The sequence below is a fragment of the Mya arenaria genome, chromosome 10 (assembly GCF_026914265.1).
Source record: "Mya arenaria isolate MELC-2E11 chromosome 10, ASM2691426v1".
In the NCBI taxonomy this organism is placed as follows: Eukaryota; Metazoa; Mollusca; class Bivalvia; order Myida; family Myidae; genus Mya; species Mya arenaria.
The window spans coordinates 25,789,889-25,807,866 of record NC_069131.1 but is presented as its reverse complement, the minus strand read 5'-3'; the positions used below and the strand labels follow the sequence as shown (position 1 = coordinate 25,807,866).

The 17,978-nt window shown below is 33.4% G+C and overlaps 1 long non-coding RNA gene across 3 annotated transcripts; it reads right to left on the bottom strand.

Annotated features, from left to right (window-relative positions):
- Nucleotides 1–1,236: 1,236 nt before the first annotated feature.
- LOC128206415 (uncharacterized) lies at nucleotides 1,237–16,005 on the bottom strand. 3 transcript variants are annotated; one of them, XR_008256463.1, is made up of 4 exons: nucleotides 15,776–16,005; nucleotides 13,464–13,595; nucleotides 5,344–5,536; nucleotides 1,237–5,080 (listed from the first exon to the last, which is right to left on the bottom strand). It is a non-coding gene; the product is annotated as an uncharacterized LOC128206415 (long non-coding RNA). The 3 variants fall into 3 exon arrangements; XR_008256462.1 differs by lacking the exon at nucleotides 13,464–13,595; XR_008256464.1 differs by lacking the exon at nucleotides 13,464–13,595 and having other exon boundaries at nucleotides 15,789–16,005.
- Between the last annotated feature and the right edge of the window lie 1,973 nt (nucleotides 16,006–17,978).

Genomic DNA, 17,978 nt, shown 5'->3' with positions numbered 1-17,978 from the left:
TAATTAAATGTGCGCTTATATGCTGCCTTAGTTCAAACTGCTCAGGTGTTTTGGCAAAACGAAATGTTTCCAGTCTAGGAATATATAAAACATTTTACATATCAGGGAAACGTTACATAAACTGCACAAAAAATTCCCCTTTTTTGCACAAGGAAAGTAATAACTCGGTATGTTTGGTAAATAAATACCACAGCATGAGTACGTTTGCTAAAGACACTGAAAGCCTTTTTATGTATGGAAAATGGAAAATATAAATTAGTATTTAAATTTAAATTATGATAAATTGACCGCACGCTCCTCTAATTAAACTTTTTATTACTTTACTTATTATGACCCTTATAAACCATTCAATTCCTGGCGCTTACCAGATGCAATTCAGTATTGAAAATCTATTTTAAGTGTATTTAGGGATTCGGGGTCACTGATTGTTAATAGATTTGTTAATGTTTAATATATTGTATTTAAATTGACTTAAGGAATTCGACCCGCAAATTGTGAATGCCTGGTGCCACATATTATTTTTGATATCATTTCAGAGAGGAGAATCGACTGCACTTTACCCAAACAAACAAAATGGCGGCCGTACCTGGTGAAGTAAGTTTCATCTAATTATCTTAATTCTAACAGCAGGTATTTATATTTTACTGACCGTTCATATGCGGTCCCTAACAATCCCTGATAAACACACCTTGGTTTTTTATACAGTATATATGCGGTTTTGTTTGTGGAGTTTTGTGCTATTGTTCCATGTTTGTAGTGTTTTGTTTTTGTGTTCTATGTCTTTGGCGTTTACCCTGTGCCATTAAACGGGGTTTATATTGAAATATTTTGCTACTGAGCTTGTTTCTGTAGTTTTTTCATTTAAATAATGAGAAAAAATTTAAGCCATCAACTTGCTAACCAACTTAAGTATGAGCATGTTTTTTGTAGATTTCTCAAAAAAATATTTCTCCTGAACACTTAGTCATGAGAATCGAATCTATGGAAACTTCGGCAAAAACAAAGGATAAGGTGTTATTGTTTATTGTACATAATGAATTTTAAATGTATACAATACATATGTATATTTGTGATTCAACAAGTGATTTAGGGTCCAAATTGAGGAATCTGGGCGGAATTAAGTGGATATCATATTCACAAAGCTTATTATTTTACCTATACAAATCATTTTTTTTCAAATTCCAAATTTTAACTGAGAAATTGAAGTTTCCGTATAACAGGTATAACAACAAAAAGTGTGTTTCTTGATAATGTTTACTTCTTAATGATTATCAACATATATATACAGTAAATATATAAACAATTTTACAAGTAGATCAATTAGTGCTACATTTAAAGACACACTATTTTAACCTTAATATAAAAAGCATTACAATTGCTACCCTCTGGTGACAATATAAATATGGTTGCTATGGCAATGGTTTTCCTAAAAAAAATACAATGTGTTTTATTTCTTCAAAAAATCATTTTTTGTCATTAATTATTTATTATAAGTTCATCTTCCTTAGGTAACAACAGTGTATCAAGCATCTCATTATTATACTAGTTAATAAAATAATGAGGGAGACTTCGAACATTGTAAACACAAACTAAGGATAAAATAGATCATTTAACCTTTTATATTTAAGTTTGAAACAAGGCATCATTTTGGTGAAAGGTAATCTTTCACTCCAACAATATGTAAGTATATTAAACAAAAAATGATAAGTTACAAGTGTTACCCTCTTGTGACAACATATAAAACTAGAGATTGCTTTTTCGAAAAAGCGCATGTCTCCCCCATTGTGTGGTCGTAGGTGAGAAATAATCAATGATGGATCCCAAAATCAATAGGGGCCATCAACTAGTCATGACTAACTGGCATACCAAGTATGAAGTTCCTGGGTGTAAACGTTCTTGAGTTATTGAGCAGAAACCGGTTCTTCACCTCAAGGTCAGTGACCTTGACCTTTGACCAACTGATTGCAAAATCAACTAGACATCATGACCAACCTCACTTCAAAGTTTGGTGAACCTAGATCAAAGCATTCTCCTGATATTGCACGGAAATATTTTTTTACATTAGAGGTCACAGCGACGTTGACCTTTGACCTTGTGACCCCCCAAAACATAGGAGTTTTCTAAACCTCATGATCAACCTCCCTACCAAGTTTGGTGAACCTAGGTCAAACCATTCTCAAGATATTGAGCGGAAATGTTTTTTACATTGGGGGTCGCCGCGACCTTGACCTTTGACCTAGTGACCCCAAAAACAATAGGGATCTTCTACACCTCATGACCAACCTCCCTACCAAGTTTGGTGAACCTAGGTCAAACCGTTCTCAAGATTTTGAGCAGAAATGTTTTTTATATTGGGGGTCGCCGCGACCTTGACCTTTGACCTAGTGACCCCAAAAACAATAGGGATCCTATACACCTCACGACCAACCTCCCTACCAAGTTTGGTGAACCTAGGTCAAACCATTCTCAAGATATTGAGCGGAAATGTTTTTTACATTGGGGGTCGCCGCGACCTTGACCTTTGACCTAGTGACCCCAAAAACAATAGGGATCCTCTACACCTCACGACCAACCTCCCTACCAAGTTTGGTGAACCTAGGTCAAACCATTCTCAAGATATTGAGCGGAAATGTTTTTTACATTGGGGGTCGCCGCGACCTTGACCTTTGACCTAGTGACCCCAAAAACAATAGGGATCTTCTACACCTCATGACCAACCTCCCTACCAAGTTTGGTGAACCTAGGTCAAACCGTTCTCAAGATTTTGAGCAGAAATGTTTTTTATATTGGGGGTCGCCGCGACCTTGACCTTTGACCTAGTGACCCCAAAAACAAAAGGGATCCTCTACACCTCACGACCAACCTCCCTACCAAGTTTGGTGAACCTAGGTCAAACCATTCTCAAGATATTGAGCGGAAATGTTTTTTACATTGGGGGTCGCCGCGACCTTGACCTTTGACCTAGTGACCCCAAAAACAATAGGGATCCTCTACACCTCACGACCAACCTCCCTACCAAGTTTGGTGAACCTAGGTCAAACCATTCTCAAGATATTGAGCGGAAATGTTTTTTACATTGGGGGTCGCCGCGACCTTGACCTTTGACCTAGTGACCCCAAAAAACAATAGGGATCCTCTACACCTCACGACCAACCTCCCTACCAAGTTTGGTGAACCTAGGTCAAACCATTCTCAAGATATTGAGCGGAAATGTTTTTTACATTGGGGGTCGCCGCGACCTTGACCTTTGACCTAGTGACCCCAAAAACAATAGGGATCTTCTACACCTCATGACCAACCTCCCTACCAAGTTTGGTGATCCTAGGTCATGCGGTTTTCCAGTTATCGATCGGAAACGAAGTGTGACGTACGGACGGACTGACGGACTGACGGACTACCGGACTACCGGACTATCGGACTACCGGACTGACGGACAGGGCAAAAACAATATGTCTCCCCCAGATAGGGGGAGACATAATGATTGCCATGGCAATGGTGTTCATTATAATTTGTACAAAACAATGTTGTTTTTTTCAATGAAAATTCATTTTTTAGTCATAAATTACTTATAATATAAAGGGCAAAATGCAAATAAATTCATGTCCCTAAAATAACAATTGTATTTCAAAAACAGCAATAATATACTAGTAAATACAGGAATGAATGAGACTTCAAACATGTGAAACATGTACTAAAATTAAGCTGATCATTTAAAATTGCATCTTCAAGTTTGGAACAGGGTATTATTTTGGTAAAAGGCAAACTTTCACTCCAATGAGATTGAAGTTTATTTAACTTAAAATAATAAGTTGACAACTATCATAATATCTATGAACTTACGGTGATTGTGTGGACAAAAATGATACCAACGCATCATCAATAAGCTATAACTAACTCATCTGACAATGTGTGATTTGCACCCCCATTTTCATAACCCTCAAAAAGGTTGGCTATTATTCTGACATATATTTGAATAATAATATGACTTTGCCAAACTTGATAAAATCAATACTATTAAAATAAATGTAAACCAGTAGCTTAGTTTATACTTCATCATCTCTTTAAAGTTTCCAACGGTAAGTATATATTTTTTTAACCCAATAGCATTTACAGACTGATAAAAGAGTGGCAAGAGAAATTAAATTGTTTTAGAAGCCCTACAAAATGATAAGGTTTGATTTTTTAAACATCTGTACACATCTTATTATTAATTTTATTTCTTAGTTCTTATTAATATTTTACTTCTAACATTATGTAAAATTTAGTACATATTGTCAACTTAAAGCAATATGGAAATATTGGTTATTTAATATTTCATACATCCTTTGAACAACAAACAAATAAAAACAAAGACTTGTTTACAACATGTGCTCATGTAAACTTAATGCCTTATTATGACAAATTCTTATATGGCAACTTCACAACAACAAGAAATGCAAAAAGAAATAGCATAACATGAAATCATACATAATCAGGGATAGTTGAATGGGCAAAGTTATTTTTGGCTAAAAGTACTGGTTTAAATAAAAAAAAACAAGAACAGCCTGCTGCATTAATCCTCTGGAACAAATCTCTTACCATTTGGCCTACTTCTTTAAAACAAAAACTGTCACAACAATAAAAGCATTGTTCTAAATGATCTTAAAGTCACCAATACCAAGCCTAAAAGCAATCAAATTATTTTCTTTAAAGTTGAAACATTCTGCCATTATTGAACCTTTACTTGAAATAACCTTGATACATTTTGCTTATTTTTTTCTTTTTCTACATTTCATCACATCAAAACAGCAACATGGGCCATATTAATGACTGAATTGGTTTATCAGTGCAAAAGATGTGTAACTATGTCAGTACACTATTTCTAACACCACTAGATGGTTTGGAAACTGTTGGCTTGGAACATGATGGACTGTTATTGCACAGAGGAGTGATCTCCTCTAACAGGACAGGTGCAAAGACCTTTTTGCATGAAGGTTCTTGATTTTAATTCTCTATGGCATTTAACCACTGCAGACAGGGCAACATCTGGATTGTCAAATATCCCCGCACAAACTCTGTCCCTGGATGTCTACGCGTGATCCTGAAAGACAAGTAACACAAAAAATATAGATAATAATGCAAAAAATGAATAAGTTTACAGTTTTAAAATATTACTAATTCAATTAGTATTTATAATGACTACACAGCCATTGAATAAAACTGTAACCAAAAGCATTTCTAATAATATCTATCATCTATTACCTTAAATGATAAAAAATCATTCTATATTTATTTTAAGCTCATTAACACCATGACTATGATTTTGTATGTCCAAACCTATGATCAAGAAGGTGGTGTATTTACCAAAAATGGTGGTACTTGGTCAGTCCTGGTATTGGCTTCAACAATTTCTTAAAGAACTCCATCGTATTGGCTGGGTCACGGACTTGGCTGGGTCTTCAATAAGCTGCAGGATATTGTGTCCACCATGGGATGACTTTTGGACAGTGTGGACCCACCACTCCTTCCATTGTACATTGAATGATCACCATTTCACCTGAATTAAGTTATCTTAGGTTCAAAAGAAAATTTGAACAGAACAATCATATCAATATTATTCATATGTAAATTCTGCAAAGTGCCGGTCGGGACAGAATTTTGTTGCCTTCTGTGTCGGGAGCAGGACTTTTCAACCCCAAGATTTTTCTACCCCTTCTCAAAACGAAGACTTTTCAACCCTTTGACTTTTCGACCCCTATTTTAAAGACTTTTCGACCCCTAGCTGTTTGGACTTTTCAACCCCTAAATCAAGGACTTCTCAACCCCTAGTTGAAATACTTTATTGGCTATATTGAAGACTTTTCAACCCCTATATCAAAGACTTTTCAACCCCTATTATTTTTTGTCAGCCAGGTGTTGTCTTTTTTCATTGTTTTTTTGCAAAACAAATTAACAAATTGTTATTGAAAAACAATTTAAGGTTATTTTGTCTTATTTGTTACACGTTTCTCCAAAGTATTTGATGAAATTTACACAAAGGCTTTGCATTGGTTTACTAATAACTTGATGGCGGCAAATGATACCTTTATTTAAATAAATAAGTTTTTTCATTTATATTAAATTTAAATAACTATAATATATATCACGCAAGATGTGCTCTAGCTGGCATCTAGCCATTAGTTGCAATACCTCACATGATGATGTGCATATATGTATTCAATAGAGTAAAGATGAACAGTTAATGGTTAGTGTTTTTCAATATGCTATAATATTAGGAACATTATCAATGGTACAGTAAAGTAAGATTTTGATGCCTGGTTACCCGAACAATTATTATATTCTACAGGGTATTAAATATTTCAGTGAAATCCCATATAGTATGTACAAAGTTATGACCATATTTTTGTTCTTGAAATAACAAACTTGAATAATTGCAAAAGAAAATGAATGCAAGGAAGGATAAGTACCTTATTGCTATTTAAGTACAGTTTGATGATAGTTCTTTAAAATGTAATCAATAATGTATTATCTAAAGATTCTGAGATTTGGAGGTATAAATATAAATATATGTTTGTTTGGTTTTAAATCCGGAAAATCATACACAAAATTTATCAAGCTGCTCATAGTTTGGAATGATGGCCATCAGGGTATTACAACCATAATTAACTGTCACTTTTAAGTTACTATAACCTAAATTAAAGGTGTTATGAACCCCCTCAATCCCTTAGAAATTTATGACCATGTCACAGATGTTGCCTATTTATAGATGTGCGACCTTCATTCCATTCTTTAATTGCATTTATTAAAAGACAAAACATTGCTTATAGCATTTTTACATGCACATTTTTATACCACTTTATAATAGAATGTCCTCATTTTTTGAATCTGAGAAAAAAAAAGATTTATTAAATCTTATAGAACTTTACACCTATAAATGTAACATTTTATCAACACATTTTTAAAGCATTTAGCACTTAGTAATAAAAAAACGTTTATTCTCTTCCAGAGATTTTTGATAATTGGCATAATGTTGTTTATTCACTGTTTAAAAAGGTTTCATCTAATGGGTTGACATATTAAATTATGAATCTATTTGTAATTTGACAGCATTTGATACTCAATCTTGAATAAATTATTAACAACTATGAACTCAATGTATACTTTTGTATTTCTTAAACTTTGTCTGCTAAATCTAGATGTTTTGATATAAAGAATTTTATTTGAAATTCAACTCATTTTATTGATGGCAAAATATGTTTTTAAAAAAGTGATTAAAAAAAACTAAAACTTAAAAAGAAAAAGATATGCTGTTTCAATTAATTTAGGGAGCAGTACCATGTACATGATATATATTGTGTGAGGATTTCCTCAGGAAGATTAATGGCTAATGCACCAGTCATTTGTTTGTTTGACTTTCGGTTCAGCCAAGCCCGGGCAAAGTCCCTGCCCTGCGGGGAAGAACTGCTCGTGAAACCCCTGCTAAATGCCCCCGTACCCAAGGGATTCTAGGAGAGGCCCTTTCCCCACTACATTTGGCGTGAAGACAAAACCACCGCATTCACCCGGCACTGCGGGGCCACCTGGAAGGTGAAAACATGGCCCATTTCCCCGGCTATCCCCAGTATACCCCTGGAGCTGGGAGGCCGTGGTTACCATTGACTGGTGCATAAGCGACTAAATAGCTAAATGGACAGTCAAGCATTTTATTTATATTTGGGTGCTTTTCAAAATAATGAGGCTTTTTCTTTTATCTATCCTAACTTTTATTCCTTTCACTTTTAGAAAGTGTTTGCAAGCACATTATGGGGCCAATCAATCTTGTCAAGAAAATTGTTGAGTTTCAAATGGATGGCTCAATCAGGAAAAAAGTTGTGTAAAAATATGTTGCTCAATTTGTCCCCTGTGCACCCAAAAAAGTGTGACATTTTACATGAAGACCTTTATTCAAGTGTGTTTTATTTTTTGAAACTGAATGATATAGTATTTTGTTATTGTTTTTAATGTAACTTAACCCTTTCTCATTTTAAAAAACATACTTCAATTCAAAAAATATGTATTATCTTAACCAAATTTTAATGTCATATGACGGACCCCTATTCATTTAAAAAAGAAGAAAGAATATTCAATTCACATTGAGAACACTACCATTCCATTTAAGCACTATTTATGTTAAGTTACTATGTTATTTCAATAACTTTAACCTGCCAGCTTTATATAAATAACATTGTTTTATTATTTAATACATTATTTTGTCCGTAACTCAGATGCATGACTTATTACCCCATTATGACTTATTGTCCCCTGTGCACCTTTTCGGTTGTTTGATGTCAGATTTCTAATAAAATGATATTCTGCTGTATTTCCCAGAAAAGAAAGTTACAACAGATGCAAAAACACCCTGTGCACCTTTTCGGTTGTTTGATGTCAGATTTCTATAATTTCTTCAATAAAATGATATTCTGCTGTATTTCCCAGAAAAGAAAGTTACAACAGATGCAAAAACAGTTTTCAGCCTCTCACATACAGAGATTTGAAGCATCTGCATGGTTTAAAGCAAATTGTCCCCTGTGCACCCTGTTTTAGAAGATTTCAATAAAATGTCATAAACTAACAAATATGGTGCTATTTCCACATTCTGAGAAGTGTGTTTGTTATATTTAGGCATCACTTGCTAGTTTAGCAACTTGATGGTAAGTGTGTTATAAATACTTTTTAATTAATTATTTAATTATAAAGCCATTAAATGTTTACTCTTAAAGGTTTATTGAATTAATTTAAATACAGTTTCAGTATTGAGGCACAAAAGATAACATATTTTGTTTAAATATTCTATTTTGATTTTATCATGACAATTAAAAAAACATCAAATCAAATTGAAATTATTCATGTAATGCTATTATATGTTCAAGGTATTATATGCTTCAATTAAGTGCACAGGGGACAATTTTTTTATATGGATAGCAAATATACCAGATTATAATTTTGTATGTAGGAAATAAGTACCCTAGTTGAAAAGCTTGTAGTTAAGCTTCCTTTTCCAAAGAGATCACATAGAAAATATGAAAACAAATGAAGAAAAGACTGTTGAAAACATTAACACAATGAAGTCTAGGATGCGCAAGAAAGAATGACTTAGGAAAGATCAAAAGTTGCAGAAAATGTATGACAGAGATTGAGATACCGAGAAAAAGAGCAGCATTTGCCAGGTTACTGCTCAAACACTAAGAAAGAGGACAAATAGATCCTATATATGATTTACAAATAAAAGAAAAGGAGAAACTTAAGAAGCAGAGGCAGAGAAGAAATAAAATGAAGCGAAATGAGGAAACAACAAAAGTCTAGAAAATGACAGACAGAATAAAAGGAGAAAGGTTAAAATGAGAAGGTATGAACACACACAGTTAAAGTAGCATCAGTTCTGAAAAAGCACAACATGCAAAACAACCCCATGGCTTCGGAGGGATTCCATGGCATGGGCCTCCACAATTAACGGTCTGGTAAAGAATGCCACACCAAAGTAAAGGTCTAAAAATAAGTCATGTTGTAGAAAATTACACAATTGGTGATGTCTGTCGGTCATAGTCATAAGAAAAGTAGGCACACCAACTAAATCAGGAAAAAATTAAAAAGGCAGCTAGCTAGTATACACAAGCAATGCTAAGAATATGTGGAGTTGCAAGAAATGTCTTTGACAATTTGAGCGCCTAAAAATGGACCAAAGTAAAACCATGTCAAAGCCAGGTGAATTTAAATCCTTGTGGAAACCAAAAGTTGAGAATTTTCTTGAATTTAATTCTTGAATAATGCCTAATAAAAAAGATACTATTCTATTGAGTAGGATGCCAAAGGCAAAGAGGCATCTTTTAAATTTAGACATGTTCACAAAAGTTTTTTTTATGGTAACAGGTGCATTGAGACCAAAAACATTATCACACTCTGTGGACATGTTTTATTCCATTGTTTAGAAATTTAATTTTGTAGGCTCTAATGTAATCTTTCAAACATTTACAGTATTGTTTCAAGCTTTACTGAAAGGACAGTTCCTCTTATTGTAAAAATGTTTACCAAGAATAGTTAAGTTACAAAAATAATTACATTATTGAAAAATATTACTTGCATTATGATTTGTCCCCAGTGCTTGATATTACCATTGATGATATTTTCTTATTTTAAGACTCAATATGAAGTAATAAATGTTATATATGTGATTGTTTGCTGTAAGTTGTTCTCTAAGCAACTATTTTCCATTTGCATCATTACATGCTGTTGAATTTTGAGGAAATTGTTGTGAAAAATGTGATACTAAAGAAATTTTGAGGAATACACTCTATCATATACACAGAAATGTCTTAGGTTGATCACAAATAGTTTTTTTTATTAATATAAAAGTTATTATAAATGCATATTATATTGGCTTTCAATATGTGTCCCCTGTCCACCGAAAAATAGTTCAATTTTGAAATGAAAAATTTTGGCAATTGTAAGTTACAATACATTCTTGAAATTTGGTATGTGGTCTATAAAGATGCATAAGGTGAGGTTAATGTAGATTTTTCCCTTAATTGATTCTTGTTTTTATTACAGCAAAAACTTTGAGAGGTAACAATTTATTTTTGGTTTCAAATTTAGACAAAATGTGTTGATTTTTTTTATTTTTCTTAAACAACTGAGTTATTATGCACATGACTACACACAGGTACCAATTACTGATTATATAATTCAGAAAAATCATATGATTTATGCTTGGTTCTTGTCATAAGACACTTTTTATAAATCACCCATATTGTAAGAAATGTTTACAATATTTGGATTTAAGGTCAAAATATTTGTTTATTTGTATTTCCTGATACTTTCTCAAAGCTATTTCTGTGTAATTTGAAGTATTTACTTTCATGTAAAATAGGTGACAATCATGAAAACTGGGTTTGAATTTTCAACCCCTAAGTCACACTTTTGCCTCATTATTTTGAAAAGCACCCAGTTATGAATTTTTGTACAGTCGAAACTCGTTGGCTCGATATCTCATGGCTCGATATCCTCATTGGCTCGAACCAGATTAAAAGGACTGATTTTTTTTACTTTTTGTTCATATAAAATTTGATCGCATGGCTCGATATCTTGAGGGTCGATATTTCTCCACGCTCGAAGTCATTTTCGTGGTCCCAATTTAGAATTTCACACTTTGTTTTGTATTCTTGGGTCGATGTCATTTTCGCGGGTTCAGTTAAGAATCTCACACCTTTATTTGATTGCTTGGCTCCATTTAGCACAAGGCCCTAATTGATTAAAATTGCTTGACTGGTATTATAATTATTATTAAATTTAAATGGTTAAACAGGTTGATTTAACATGCCATCACATTAAGTTCTGTCTCTAATTGTTATCCATCTATAAATTTCTATGCATTTTGATATACCTTAGTTGTGTAACCCACTGTTTAAAATTGGTTGTTTGTTGTTTTCGCATAAATGTATTTTTATAATAATTTAAAAAAATCAAAATATATTTTATATGTATGGAATAAGTCATGCTACGAACTTCACGATTGTAATTATTGTAATTATGTCTAATAAATACTCTTCGCTTCCCTTACGGAGATGGCGTAGCCAATAACAAACAATGTAAACAATAATTTTTGTAACTAATAAAAAAATAACATTCTGTAAGCAATCCCGCTTGGCTCGATATTCTCGAAGCTCGAAGTATTTTGGCCAGTCCCTAGAATATCGAGCCATCAAGTTTCGACTGTATTATCATGTGTTTTATGTATGTATATTTTTTATGTATTACATATTTTCTGTTTGTTATATTTTTAGTCTTAATATATTCTTGATTTTTAAAAGAAATTTCAAAAAAATTCTTTACTGATGTAGTTATTTTCTCTATTTACTTCGGGGGGGGGGGGGGGGTGAAAAGTCTTAGCACCTTAAGGGGTTGAAATAATGACAAAGGGGTTGAAAAGTCTTTGATTTCACAAATGACAAAGGGGTTGAAAAGTCTGACAGCCTCTCAGTCAAACAGTGTCAACTTTCCAATATAGAATGGGGCTTAATTTATCAACAATTTCAAGTTTATTATCCAGATCAGCGTCAAAATAATTAGTTTCCATTAGAACATAATGATTGTTGTTGGCTGCCCACGTATTTTTAATTAATTAAAACGATACACTGCATGATAAAACATAAAAATACGTCTGGACATAAGTGTTGACTTTTACAGTGTCCGCCATATGCCCCCCCTCCATTTTCGATGGGGCGGACATTTGCGATAACTTTAATAATCTTACAAACTATCAACACCAAACATGTGTTTGTATTAAAGTGCGATCCAACACTACAATTAAAGCAATCCCGATCGCGCTATTTACCTCTGTTTGCATGATATCAAAGAAGAGTTAATTAATGAGAAACAATTAAAGCAATCTCGATCGCGCTATTTACCTCTGTTTGCATGATATCAAAGAAGAGATAATTAACGAGAAAAATGTGACGTACTTTTGCTCAAAATACAAACTAAGAACACGGGACTCATATAATGGACGTATTTCCTATCACAAATTACAACTCACAATTCACTTCCACGAAGCAACATGGAATTCATTACGAGTAGTAGAGGCGCACCAAAGCTTTGCTTTGATAGTTTTACGTACACGAAGAAGAAAAGCAGCAAGACCACCATCACCGGGGGGGGCAAATGTCCGCCCCCTCGAAAACGGCGGGGGGGGCAAATGTCCGCCCCCTCGAAAACGGCGGGGGGGGCAAATGTCCGCGATGGTCCAAAAGGGGGGCAAACATCCGGGGGGGCAAATGTCCGGGGGGGGCAAATGTCCTAGAATCGTCCAGAACCCATAAAAATCTAATTCACACCTTCATGTTATAATTGCAATCATCTAAATGTATGTCCAATAATTAAGAACAAGTCTAGCAGATGTCTATAACTGATATTGCAAAGACTATGAATTACCCACTATACCATAATAATATATAGTAACTAGTATCTATGATTTCCACATGTGGCCTTGCAGACAAATGCTTAAGCTTTTCATGACAAATGCTTAAGCTTTTCATATTTCCTTATTAAATATATTTGAGAGAAATATAAATAATAATTTTTGTTTTATAACTCTGTGACACAATGATTACTCTGACAGCCCATTCTTAATAATTAAGATCTTTCTTCATGTCACCTAATTTTTACTTAAATTTCGGTTGCAGAAGTGTATGATATCTGTGTTCTCATATCATATAACATTTTATTCAACATATATCTTATTAATCGTCAGATTATCCATCAGCATTTTCCCAAATGTGGGAGGGCATAATTATGTCACCTTTCTTTGACCGTATAAGTTATTTCAAAAACATTTTTTGAGGGGGGAACCTTTAAGTAAGTATTATCTTTATACCCATCAACATTTTTACAACACGCTGAATTGATTTAAAAGATTGAATATTAAACATGTGAATTGCAAACTTATCATATACCTATGCGACACCATTGGCTCAGAAACAAAATATATCATATATAGTCTCTGTTAAAGCTGCTCTCTCAAAGTTTGATTGACCAGTTTGACCACATTTTCTTGTCTATGAATTAGGCTTTTTCTGCATTAGAGTCTGAAAAACAGTAATATAAGACTACTGACAAAACATGTGATTGTTTTTTTTTAATTAAAATTTGGAAAATGATGTTTTATGGCTATAATGATTTACGCTTTAAGAAATTGGAAATTTTCTGCAGTTCTTCAACTAATTGTGATCTGTTTTATTGTTTTTTCTTAAATTACTTAAATTGAAGGCTGAGTCACAAAATGTAAAATAACGTCAGACCTGTCAATCTGTAGAAGGCAGCTTTAATGTTACATTCTAAAATTTAACAACACAAAACTGTGTTCTGGATTGCTGTAAAGAGTGGAACAAAAATCCCAAGACTGAGACAAGATAATAGCATAATTTATGACCGTCAAGTTTCTAAGACCAAAGCCTCACAGTATTTACAGTTACATGCACAAATAATGATGTGTAATGATGACAAGCTATATTGCTGAATTTCAGCAGACCTGTTAAATATGCACAAGACTGGCTGGGAATATACACAGTAAATGACTCATTGCTTTGCTCATTATTATTCAGACAAAAATCTGGACTGTATAAACCAGTGTATATTTGAGACGGGTTTGTCCAATGACTAAAAACCTGGTAAACACATTGCTGGAAAACACTTAAGAACATACAATATAGTGTGCAAGGGATGGGGGGGGGCATTGTGTTCATAGACTATTGTGTAAGGGACTGCTTATCATGAATAGGGTCGGTCGGGGAAGTGGGGTATAAAATGTTTCAAATACTACCGGAAAACATTTGAAAATTCCTTATCTTACATTATTGTGTGCAAGGTGGTGGGGGAGGGTAGGACTGTCATTGGAGGAGTGTATATTGAATGAAACAGATGGCGGCAGTAGGAAAGACTGTAAAAGGGTCTCACAAATTTGTGCAAGGGGGTGGAGGAGACTGGGGCTGTCACTGGAGGGCCTGGCGCTATATCAAGTTTGAGGTGTGGGGGTTTCGGAACGATATCCAGAGAGGGAGTGCTATAAAAGGATCTTTTTCTTATCATTTACATCATTGTGTGAGGAGGCTTGAGCTCTCAAGAGAGCTTAATCAAATGCTATTTTATTAACTAAATGTTTTTCCTTTCACCAATTTTAATGTGTGAGTAGGGTATGGTCGGATATTGTCAGAAAGTTTGATGTTAAAGCGGCACACTCATAGATTGAATGTTATAGCAAATTTTTATTTCTTGTCTGGGAGACAGTATGTTTTACTTAAATGTTGAGGGCTTCCATTTAGAATGCCCTATTCAACTTACTTTATGTAAAATTGTATGCATGAATATAAGTACAAAACGGCTTTTATAAATACTTGTTCCAATATCTCTTCAATTTACTATATGCTTTTATTTCCGGGCCACAGGCTCATTGTTATGTTTTTTTTAAATATTCTGTATGTTTGTTCATCATGTCAAAAAATAGCTCATTCTTGTTAACATATACCTGACTAATTAATATTCTTGTATCTTGTATATGGTAACTTGGAATTATGCACTTCCTGTCAATCAATTTAGGAAGTTTTTCACCATAATTTGAAAGATTTAAGTCTTTTTTGGCAAATATAACATGCCAATTTCACCGATTTATATCATAATAATTAATTTTGCTTGTAAACTGATCGAAATTTTGAGCATAAAAGTAATATTGACACCAGGTTTTGATATTTTGAACTTCCAAGCTTTCAATTTCAAAAGTTTTCTTCACATTTATGGAAGTTTTGGTACGTCCAATGAATCAATTCTGGAATCCATTTCTAAATCCTGAGTCATAAACTTTAAAAATTCCTTTAACAGAAGCCCTGAATGTTTGGACACCAGTAGTTGAAGACTGCTGACAAAAGATCGGATTGCAGGTTATCATATCAATGTTTATTATTTATATATGCAATTAGACACTAATTTCTTAAAGCATTTGAACGCTTTTAGCCATTAAACATCAATTTATAAGCACAAATAAGAAAACAATTGGTTTTAAGACAATGACTGTACTGATTCTGAGACAAACATTAAGAAAGTTGTCAAAACAGTCAATCTGTGAGAGTGCAGTTTTAAGACGGAATATGATGTTAAAACAACATCTGGATATGTTTTTTAGATATTTTTTAAAAACAATTTGGAGAGTTATAGTTTGGGGGAGTGGGGTTCTATGGAGACGGGGGGGGGGGGGGGGGTAACAACGCGCAGATACCTGTGGTGCATACCAGACAACCAGACACGATTGACAGGTCATATTTGAGTACGTTCATGTTTCAATTTGACCTATTTGAAGCAAAAATATAAATTGTAACAACATGATGTTTATAATGGGTGTAAGTTAATTCAATCAAATGGAAATCTCCCTTAAATTCCTCTAATCGTCGAGTATTCATCGCATGCAGTGACGAATCTTGCATATCTCACGGCCATTACTCGATGATCATTGACCGCCGTCTGCGCATGCGCAGTATGGTAAGTCTGACCTATTTCACGGGTCTTAAGAATTTCATGCCACACCGGTTCAAATTTATTTTGCACTTTTAGCAATGTAAAACTGTCAGTAGTCAATAATATGATTATTTCCCTGATGGTTTGAATGTATTAATATGAAAACATGTACATACCTTTGTTTTATTCCATAAATTCTGCCAAATTCTCGTGTTAAAAGTCAATAAACACGCGTATGCCTTTTGACCTCAATGTTTATCTTACGAAAAAATGAGGTCATGAGCAATCTTAAACAAAGGGAGATTACAACAACGAAACGCAAGTAGATGGGAATTAATTTGTTAAAACCTTAAAGTAAAAGGCCAAATACAACTATTTGTAATATATAAACTACCGGACAGCTCAGCAAAATAAAAATAGACGCTTACAAATGTTTGTTTATTGGAAATAAAAGTTTATTGTGTTAACTCAGGTTTGAAGTTGTCCGTTGATGTTCTCGGAAACGAGGTTACCTCATTTGGACCGAAAATCTCAGAGTGCGTCACATTTATTATATTTTCCTTTTCAATCCTACTTCAACATAAGCAAATAAAACGTCACACTCATGCATATCAAAATCATTTACCTTAATATATTTCCTGTTTACGCTCGAGGTAATTACATTTTTGCACTTCGATTGAGAGGGAGGATGTTTTATCAACTCGGAGATGTAAGAGTAACAATACACGAACAGTTGATTTATAATGTATGCATGATCTAAATCTAATTTTGTATAAAATGTATTAGTTAATATGTTACCGCACACGTACATATTATTTGTATTTGTTTAAGACTTGAATAAAACCGGCCAACTAAATGATATTGAAATTCAAAAATGCTAGCTAATCTATGAAAACAAATGTATTGGTTAATACAATTAATTACCGCACATGTACATATTATTTGTATTTGTCACCACTGTACTCTTTATGCCTCATTGGTCTACGACCTTCTGGTATATTATGAATAAAACTTGAAACTTGAATAAAACCGGGCAACTAAATGATATTGAAATTCAAAAATGCTAGCTAATCTATGGAAACAAATGCATTTTTTAGAGAACAATGGTATCATTTAAAATACAACTGACTAAAAAGGTCTTAAAGTTGAAAAAACGAAAAAAAAAACACGTTAAAACGCAAGTGTCACTAATTTTACCTTTCTCTTGATCTACCACCATGTTGTTTGATTTTGCACGCGGAAACGGTTGAAAATGACGTCAAATACTTAATGACGTATGCTAAGGAATCCGACGTTAATTCCCGCCAAAATAACGTTTTTAACGAGTATTTCGTCGTTTCTGTCGCAAATTTAAGTTACACATCATCTTCATTTTTTTTTGGTAGAAAATGGCCACTAAAATGATGCGTTAATGAAGAGTTGTTTAAAATTATTGTGTTTGAAATAGAGGGAACAGATGCGCATTTTATTTCTGAATATAGGTATATGCAATTTATCATATTTTCCTTTTTGAATCCTATTTCAACGTACAGTAAGCATAAAACGTCACAAACATGCATATCAAAATTATTTACCTTAATATCTTTCCTTTATACGCTCTAGGTAATTACATTTTCGCACTTAGATTGAAAGGGAGGATGTTTTATAAACTAGAAAAAGTAAGAGTTCAATTACTCGAACAGTTTATTTATCAATGTATTCCTGTTCTTTATCTAATTTTGTATAAAATGTATTAGTTAATATGTTACCGAACACGTACATATTATTTGTATTTGTCACCATTGTGCACTTAAGACCTCATGGGTCTACGACCTTCTGGTATTATATATTATAAATAAAACTTGAAACTTGAATAAAACCGGCCAACATAATGATATTGAAATTCTAAAATGCTAGCTAATCTATGAACAAAAATGCATTTTTAGCCCGAGAACAATGGTACAGTACTGTATCATTTAAAATGCAAC